Here is a 10,503-nt window from a genome sequence, read left to right as displayed (position 1 = left end):
CAAAATTGTTTTCTTGGTCTTAAGAAGTCCAACTTTTTTCTCAGTTCAGTGATTCTGGGAATTCTAACAATTAACTGGTGGTCTCCACAGTGGGAGGGGGGGTGCCCGAGGGAGAGTATCTTTATTTCTGAGCTTCTATTCCAGAGGCAAGAAGAAATCCAAGAACACTAGAGCCTTCCAGCCTTGTTTTATTTTGCTTTGTTTATTCTAATTGTGTGGGTTTGTTACATGCCTTGGGGGTGGTACAAAATTAAAACACACTAGCAGTGACTGACTAAATCAACAATGATTTCCAGTGCTGTTTTTTCCAGGGTCTCTGAGTATTCTGGGGAAAAACTGTTCAGAACATTGGTCACACACCTTCATTTTTGTTTCATCACAATATATGCCACTTCAAAAATTAAAGGAGACTCCCCCTTGGGAGTGTAAGCCCTTTCCACAAGGACACAATCACTTGGTATTCAAAAATCCTGGGGTCTGCGTCCAGTGCCTCAGGAGCCAAATCTGGACCACAGCCCGGTTTTACATTGCCTATGAGTTGATAATCTTTTTCACATTTTTAAATGATTGAAAATAAATCAAAAAGAGAATAATGTTTCATGAAATGTGAGCATTATATGGGATTTACATTTCAATGTTCGTAAATAAAATTATGTTGGAACACACATGCACATTCTTCTGCACACTGTCTCTCTTGGTTCGTTCTTTCTTTCTTTCTTTCTTTCTTTCTTCTTTCTTTCTTTTTCTTAAAAAAATTATATTTATTTATTTAAATTCAATTAGCCAACATATAGTACATCATCTGTTTTTGATGTAGTGTTCAATGATTCATTAGTGCATAGAACACCCAATGCTCTTTAGGTCATGTGCCCTCCTTAATCTCCATCACTCAGTTACTCCATTCCTCCACCCACCTCCCCTTCTGTGATACTAGATTCGCCTTTTTCTTAACAACAGCAGTGTTGGGTGGTTGGAATCGTGACCAAATGGCCTGCTGGGCCCTCTGTAGAAAGTTTGCTGATTCTCATAGTACTGGAAAGCTACTTGGAATAATGTCAACCTCCATAAAGGTGTAATGAGAAATAGATGTAGAATTTTGAGCTGGGAAAAATTGGGAAAGCACATGGAGTTCCATGGAGACTTGGTTAAGACCCTTACCATCTCTTGTTTGAGTGGTTCTAGGAGCCTCTGAACCTGTCTGCCTCTCACCTTGACACACACACACACACACACACACACACACACACACGCCATCTGTCTAACCCACTTCTCCCTGTGTCTCTCTACAACTACGCTGCATTCATCTTCCAAAGGGAAGATGGGAATCATACCTCTTCCTGCTTTGAGGAGCCCTAGCCTCCCTGGAGGGATACATAAGGAACAGAGATGGTACATGAGGGTTTGTGAAATGGGCAGATTTATGGATCCTCCTCTCTCTGCCCTCCTTTCCACCAGAAGAGCTCTATTTTTGCTTATTTATATATTGTACTTTATTTGAAGAAAGGATTCTATTGATTAAAAATAATAGCTTGGAAACCACTAATGGCTAGACTTCAAGGTTCTTGCCAGGGTCCTGTATGACCTTGTGGGATAGGCAGTGAATGCTAACCAAAGACAGGAGGTGCTCCTTCCATCCCCAGGTTCCCTTGCAGGGAATGGGGTCATAGGACACATGCTTGTCAATGACCTTCAAGTAGAACAGACAGCTGTCATTCCCAGGCTGAGATAGCTAAGCGGCCAGGACACTTCTCCATCTCTCCCTTTCTCTACCTTGGTGACCTTACAGGTTACTTGTCTGGAGTACTGTAGCTACAACATGTGAATGCATGCACCAGCCTAGGTCCCTGAGCAATGACGTGAAAGATCAACCTTCACCCTGACCTATGTTAGACATATAAAATTAAATTAAAAGCAAGCTTCTATAGCAGAAACCTCTGGAATTTTGGAGTCTATTTATTGCTAGAGAATAACATTCCTATTCTGACCATGAAGCTGGCTCTCGTTCATCTGTCATTAGTCAGCTGGTTGCTGTGTGACTTGGTTGATTACCTGACCCATTCATTCCACAAGAACAACAACAGACAAACGTGAACGGACTAGAATACGTTATGCTGGGCATTAAGGATATAAATGTATTACAGCCAAATCTCCCAAACTCCAGGGTTTGAAGTTGAGTCACTCTCTCTCCACAGAGAACACAAGAATCCTCCACTCCTCCCCTCATGGGCCCCACAGTTCAGTCATTGTAAACTATATGTATTTTCCTGAACTTACTGAAACAGTAAGTATCTCCTTGCCCTTGCCAACGATGCTTTTCTTGACTGTGGTTGGAAAAGTCTCAGGATCTGAACACCTGATCCCATAACCTGGTGAAAATATATGAGAGCCGTGGCCTCTCATGCACAAATCTATTAAATTGTGAAGGAGAAAAAAAGTGAGCGTGGAGCCTAGCAGAGGTGACTTCACCTAAATCGATCTGGTGGATGTGTCACTTGATCTGAGAAGAGTGAACATGTATGTTGTTCACTGTGATGCCTTCATTTCAAGGTGCCAAAGCTCAGACATTAAGAAACACCTAGGGCACACGTTCGCCTACGATCATGGGAATGTTTCTAGGTCTACTCTGTCACCTCCAGCAGCCACAGCCACATGTGGGAACTGAGAAATGACCACAAGGCTAAAGTGACTGAGGAAGTAGATTTTCACCTTTATTCATTTTTAATTGAAATTCAAACAGCCACATGTAGCTCATTCCCACCTTAGTGACTATGGAGCTCTGGCGGAGATTCAGGCCTGCTTGTCTAATTTATTTTTTTGTCACCATAGCCTAAATGTAATATTTTAAAGAAAATACAACTGTGGAACATATTTGGAAATAACAAAAGAGAGGTTGTTGCCAGCTAAATGCTAAGGCTTAATTTTCTCCACAAGCGCTTCCTTCAGGCTTCTTTTGGCCTCTTCCTTCAGTGAGCTGCAGCTCTGGGCTACAACCCAGGCTGCTAGACCGCCACCCACGGTTGCCAGCGTTAAGAGGTCCCCTGAGTTGCTGAGGTCTCTGCTTCGAGTCTGTCTTCCAAATCAGCAAAGCAATAAATTCCATGGTATCATTGGAAGTATTCAAATAAAGATATTTTCAAGATATTTATGCATTCTTTCAACAACAACAAAATACTACGTTAGAAGCTCAATTATGGCAGATACTATTAAGCTGGAAACTTGGGATGCATCCGTGAACAAATTATAAAAAGATTTCTGACTTTCTGGAGCTTACATTTTGGTAGGGAGATGAAGACAACAAATATAAATAAATATAATAACTAGGGAGTTTGATAAATGCTATTTAGAAAGAAGTAGGGCAGCGTAGGAAAGGATACACAGTGATGTCTGAGCAAAGACTAGACGGGGAAAAGTTGCATGAGTACCTATGTACGGCTGATTCCTGGCCTAACTGTAACTCCTGTAAAACAGACTCTTTTTCAAGGCTGAAAGAAGAGCGGCCATAGGGCCTGGGGCATGTCCTGAATGGGTTTGAACCAGAGTCACAAGACTTGGATAGAATGCAGGTGTCTCAGCAAACTTAGCAGGAGATGACCTTGAAATTGTGGCTCTTTCTAGCGTGATAGCATTTTTATATTGAATAACTTCTACCTTCCCCCCCACTGATTTCTTAGTGAAGAGTGTAGTGCAGGGAAACAAATACCCACCACACACCTGGTCACCAGGTACCCAGGCTTGCAGTCAACCTGTCTACCTCTAGGTATGGAAGGATCTTTGTAGCTATTACTTCCTTATGGATCATAAGGTGATTGTACTTTATGAATTCTAAAGGTGCCTCCCAGTTCTAATAATCGATAAGTCTCAGAAATATCAGACACGTACAAAGCATATTAGTTTGCTGGTGCTGCTGGAACAAAGTGATGACAGACATTTATTCTTTCACAGGTCTGGAGGTTAGGAGTCCAAGGTCAAGGTGTTGTTGGTGGTGGTGTCTTCCAAGGCTTTGAGAGGGGATCTATTCCCAGCTTCTCCCCCAGTTGCGGGTGGTTTGCTGACAACGGTTGGTGGTCCTCATCTTGTAGAAGCATCACGGGGACATCTGTCTTCATCTTTACACAGCACTCTCTCCGTGTACGTGCCTGTGTCAGAATTTCCCCTTTTTATAAGGACACAGTCATATTGGATTAGGGCCCACTCTTCCCCACTATGACCTCATCCCAACTTAATTAATTACATCTGCAACAACCCTCTTTCCAAATAAGTTCACATCCTGAGGTCCTGGGGCTGAGCCTTCTGCATGTGAACTTTGTGGTGGCACAAATGCAATGCATGATTGACGCAAATTGCAAGACTGAGAAACTCCAAGCCTTCCCCAGAGTCGACCTGGTCCGAATTCTTTGTACAGACCGGAGCAATGTGCAGGTTGTCCCCCACCCCCAAGCACTTCCCACCACACCACTGGGCGGTCATGACTAGAGTGATTATCGAACAGCCACAGAGAGCGTACTGACATGAAAGACACGGATTATAATGATTTTCGATGTAAAATATATATAAAAAAATTCTTATTTGGATCTCTTTTCTTCTAGAAATGGATGTCTATTTTGAAAATATTGCACTGGCAGCTTCGGCAGAAGCAATGTATCGCCCGCAAAGGAGGAGCTGAGCCAACATATGCGTGCGGGTATCAATACAAGTCTGGAGCTACACATAAGCAGAGGGAGTGCTGACAGGGAGCTGGGCAGCCTGCCACCGAGGAGCTCTTTTATAAAAGGCAGCGTTTCGCTTCCCTTACAAAAGACTAAAGGGTTGTGCTTGATATTCATAGAAGCTGGGGCAAAAGAAATCTCTGGTCTATTCTGAGAGCGACTTGCCATTGGTATGGCTCCAACTGGAGAAATAACATTTCTCTAGATTTCAGAATTGATCAATGTACTGTGTTCTTACCCTAAAATAGGGAATGCTGTGTTTTTACTTCTAGTTTATAGACCAATAAACAGAAGGCCTGAGCCACTCAGTCAAGGTCACACAGCTTTTCAATGGCAGAGCTGGGATTAGAAATCGTTGCTTTGGAAGAAGCGCCAAGTTCGTACTCTTTCCATTGCCCGCCCTAGATCTGGTCTGGAAAATGGGGCTTGACATCGAAAATCCAAGGGGGCCGGGGTGGGGGTGGGGAGAAACTTCAAGAGCGATACATTTTTTAATTAAGGAAGGCAAAACAAGAGAACACAAAACTATGTACAGTCATGAAGATTAAAAGTCTCCCACTGTGTAAAAGTATGCTTATAGGATTAAGAATACCAGTGTGTACTTGACCATTTACTAAATGTTTTCACACTTAAGAACTCTTTGAACTCTCAGAGGTTTATAGGATGGTTCCTAGTTTTACAAGGAGGAAACTGAAGTCCAGGTTGGTAAATGACCAATTTAACAAGGTACTGTCAGGATGCGGTCAGGTAGAATTCAATCCTACATTTAAAACCAAGTCAAATATTAATTCACAACATCTACTTGTATCCCTTACCATTTGTTTGCTCTCATCTTGGACCTTTAACGGTGTTGGCAGGCCATGGGGAAAGTATATGAGGACCTATCATTGTCCTTCCCTATTCTGATGGGCCTTTTGGTGCCCCTCCTCCCCACCATGCTGTTTCTGTGCTGGCTGCGTATTTTAGGTGTGGCCTTGGGGCTCTGGAGACACGGGGGAGCAGGACACGTGGGGAGTGAGAGGGTTCCTTCTTCTGTGGCTTACCTGCCTTGCTACATTTTCCTCCAATCCCTTAGCATTGGTTAAGAGACAATCTCTCTGCCCATCTTACCCCTGAGCAACCCAACTCAGTTGTCCTTGTTGCCTTAAGTGTCTTTTAACACTCAACCTTCTTGCTTGATAGGGACAAGGGTATGGCTATGGGCAAGGAGACCAGACTCACACATTCCTCTTCACTGTCAAGCTTTGCATGGACCATACCTTCCTTCAGGGCTTCGATCCACATTTCAAAAGGCTACTAGATATGATTAAACAAAAGGAAGTGGAAGGACACTTTGTGTGTCCTCGCCCCTCAGTGGGTCCCCTCTCAGGCTGGCCTTGATTTATGCCTCTATGTGACTCTTGCACACCACTGCTTCTGTTTTCCTTGAGCTTACAGATACTTGGAGACAGGGTCCTGCCCCTCATTCATTTTTAAATGTACAGCATCTAACACTAGTAGACATTTAGGGATTTGCAGGGGTTTTTGTAGAGCACGAGTGAAGGGATCTCTAACTGAAAGGGTAGATTCTGTGACGACCTGCGGAAGGAGTGCTGTCAGAAATCTTTGGAGGTGAAAAGCAGCAGGAAAAGCCACAAGATGGTGTAGTGCACAGAGCAATTTACTAGAAGTCAGGAGATCTGGGATTTCAGCTGAGGTCTGGAAGACTTGTGGGATAAATCCATCTTAGAATTTACTGGCATGGGGAAAAACCTCTCTTCCGAAAAACTGTGTTTACTTTTTTTTCCCCTTTTCAAGATAAGAAAACTTACTAAATCCATCTTATTTCTTTCGTAGTTTGGCCCTGTTATAGAGTATAGTGTTACAATTAATGCGATAAGTTAGTCTATTTCAGGATACAAGAGTGAGGAGAGAATTCGGCTTCCAAGTCCCCATAAAGTGTCCTTGATCTTATATGCATTGTAAGGAACTTTTTATAATATTATTTATTTTTAATCGTAGGCTTTTTTTTTTTTTTGCTAGGTAACTTCTAACAACCTCAGTCTATGACTGCTAATTCAAGTTCTAAATGAGAAAATCTTTTTAATGCAACCATTTAAATGTCTTGAATGTGCTCCAGATGATTTTTTGAACATTCATAGACAATTTGGTGGCCATGTCATTGATTTGAGGTCTTTCTGGTCTTAAACTCAAAATCTCAGGGCTGGGAGTGTCATCCCCACCAACCCTAATATCTTATGTATCAGTCTGAATTGTTCTGAAGCCAGGAAATGTACTGCCTCCTGAGGCCTCCAGTCTATAAATGTGCACAGGTTAAACCTTAGACTGAGTCATCTTTTATAGGTCTCCAGGCTATTGGTTAACATTTGAAGTTCAAGCTTATCATCATGCAGAAGACTCTTCTATCTACTACATGACTGCCCTTGTGAGTCTATATGGTTCTACTATAGTTTATTCAACATGTGAAAAATTATCAACCTTATATAAGATTTTGAATTCTTTCTACAGCCTGATGTCTCTCCCTAAATGTATTTCAGTCTGTATATTTTGGTTCTATGGGTTTTCCAAGTTAGCTAATAATAGATTCAATGTTTTCAAGCTAGGTTAGTAGTGGGAAAATCTTATTGTAGAATCCGTCGATTGTGGGAGAAGAAACTGAGACCCAGGGGAGAAAGATAACACATGAGAATTCTCCCAGCAAGTCTGAGGTCGTTCTCGGAAAGAACATGAATACTCTGCCTCGTCTGTCCCATGTTCTTCCAATCACATCCCATTTAGTGCCAGGGACTTAGGAAGTGTCCTCTCTCATGTTCCAAAACCTAGTGTCTGAGGCTGTTCAAATAGGTCACCCATTCTTTCCATTTTCATTGACACATATATCCCCCAACCAATGCTTACAGAATACCAGGCTCTGAGTGGGAATAGAGTCAGATATTATCTCACGTAGCTTTGCCATCTTGTCCCTACTTTACTAACGAGGAAACTGGAGTTGGGGGAGGAAAAAAAATTACACTTCGTAAATCACGCAGTCAGGAAAAGGCACGTGTGTAATTCAAACCCAGGTCTGCCTTGTGCTCCAAGGGCTGCCTGTTCAAGGACAGAGATCATGGCCTCACTTCCCATATGAAGCACAGTATCTGCTCTTATGCCTTTGGTTTTTATTTGTCTAAATGCAGAGGCAATACAACAGAACTAAGCCAGAAATCTACATCTCTAATGCAAGAGTCAGAACCCTGGTTACTCTGAGATAACAGTGATGGGGAAGGGACCAAAGGAGCTTCTGACTGCTAGAAGTCATCGTTTTGGATCTTGTGACAATTCGTCAAGCTGATATTTAAGATTTGCACATTTTTTTCTGTATTTATTTACAGTTTAATTTAAAAAAATGTAGAGTAAACATTTTAAAGATGTATTTCTTGTGGATTCAAAACACTTGGCCCTTCTTTTACTCTTTCCACCTAAATATACAATGGATAGCTCCAGAGGGGTCCCCTCTCCTGTGTCTTCTTGGGTTTACTAACCACTCCTTACCCATCCCATCACTCCCTCTCCCACGCTGGCAGGCAGAGGGCAAGGCAGCGATGTCCCCTCCACCCCTACCTACTGCTCCTGGTCTTTACATTCCTGCCCCTCAGTCCTCTCAGGCACCTTCTTTCTCACTTTTGGCCTCAGAGATGTTTACGCCAACAGTCTCTTTCTGCAGCATGGAACCCTCAGTCTCCTTAACACCATTGTCTGTCTCCCACAGTCATCAAGAGACAGGCCCAGGCCCAGAGGTGTCAGCTCAGACCCTGCTTCCTCCCTCACTCCTTGCAGACTGTGGCATCCCACCGCTGGAGGTACCAATGCACTTCAGTTTCTGCGCAGACGCACCCTCATGACTGAGCCAGTCTGGGTCCAGGTGGAGAGTATCAGGGCATTCAATTCTCACGTTCCATGTGAAATTGCACATATCACTGGGCTTCTCTGTATCCATTTCAGTACTTGCTGATGAAAGCCTCAGGAATGCCATGAACATCAAAATTTTACAAACAGCAGTGATAACAGCCGCAGGAAAGCATCAGGCCCAGGTGCGCTGTGATTAGTGACGGAACAGTGCAGGTGCATGTCACACCCCGCATTGCCAGGGGTGGGCGGGGAGGGGAGGCTCAAAACTGAATACCCACTGACCTCCAGGAGCTGCCAGCTTCAGGGGGAAAAATAGGACAAAAAAATCCAGACAGTTAAACAATCGGCTCTGCAAAATGCCTATGTTTTGGTAATATTTTGCAGCTAAAACCCATTTCATTTCATAGTGTCTATTTAATTTATTTTTATAGCAAGCCTGTTGGGTACATTGATTAATGCTCCTTTTTCAACAGAGCAGACTGAGTTCCAGCAAGAGGAAATCTTTTACTCTAGTAATAGGCAGAGTCGAGATATTTGAACCCAGGATTTTTTGTTGTTGCTGTTTGTTTTTTGTTTTGTTTTGTTTCGTTCTGTTCATAAAGCCTTGCTTTGTTATCACCATCAGAGGATGCCCGTGTCTTTCCATCCAGGGCACTGGGAATGAAGGCAGCGCAGCGTTTCTAAGAATACTTCACCATTGTGTGTGACCTTGGCCTCCAAGCGATGACACCTTTCTGCAAGCTTTGATGTTGGCAGGTATTTGATTCTTAATTATTTCTTCAGTGAAGACTATTTGCTTCACTACTACCAAAATAATGCCTCGCTTTTCTACTTCTGTGCCTTTTTGTATGCTCGAATGGCTTTTGGTTTTACTGCTGAATCATAACGTGATCTCCTCGATGATGTTTTAAATTCCAACTGTGAGTATTACTAACCTACCAGATGGCCTGGAGCGGAGATGGTCTGCACAGCTCCGTCTCTTATGGGACCACCATAACTCTGTCCTGCATGTAACTATGGCGGTAGCTACAGCGTCACCACCACCACCACCACCAGGCTAACAGCAATTTTGACAAGGTTTCTGGTTTCAAAAATGGGAAAATGTCTGATTTAGAATGTATGAAATATAACATGTTTTTTTCCTAAGAAATCTGCTTTTTCTGGCTAGCCCATGAAATGTTTTCAAAAACTGGGTCTCACATACACGTATCTGACATCTTAGGAAGTTGAACAAAAATGTCAGGAAGATAGTATTTATCAGGTGTCGACAATATGCCACGTGAGTTGTTGTCATTGTCACCTGTGTCAGTTAGTGGGATCATCACAGCAGCCCAAGGGTGAGCAGCAGTTTGCCTGTTCTGCGGAGTATTCTTTTTTATTACTTTTTTTTTTGAGTATTTTTTTTTCCTTTTTATTTATTTATTTATTTATTTATTTATTTTTTATTTCCAGCATAACAGTATTCATTATTTTTGCACCACACCCCGTGCTCCATGCAATCCGTGCCCTCTATAATACCCACCACCTGGTACCCCAACCTCCCACCCCCCGTCCCTTCAAAACCCTCAGATTGTTTTGAGTATTTTTTTAATTCAATTAGCCAACATAGAGTACATCATTAGTTTAGAAGTAGAGTTCAGTGATTCATCGGTTGTATGTACCACTCAGTGCTCATCACATCAAGTGCTATCCTTTGTACCCATCACCCAGTTATCCCTTTCCCTCCAGCAACCCTCAGTTTGCTTCCTAGACTTAAGAGAATCTTGGAACACTGAAAATGTTAAATAAAATAAAATAAAAAAAGACTCTTATGATTTGTCTCCCTCTCTGATGACTTCCCATAAAGAGTATTTTTTAAAACTTTGGTGTGGACATCTAGCATACCTTAGGACACATAAAGGGCTCACAA

Source organism: Mustela erminea, chromosome 7 (assembly GCF_009829155.1).
Source record: "Mustela erminea isolate mMusErm1 chromosome 7, mMusErm1.Pri, whole genome shotgun sequence".
NCBI lineage: Eukaryota > Metazoa > Chordata > Mammalia > Carnivora > Mustelidae > Mustela > Mustela erminea.
Note: the sequence above shows the minus strand (reverse complement) of the source record.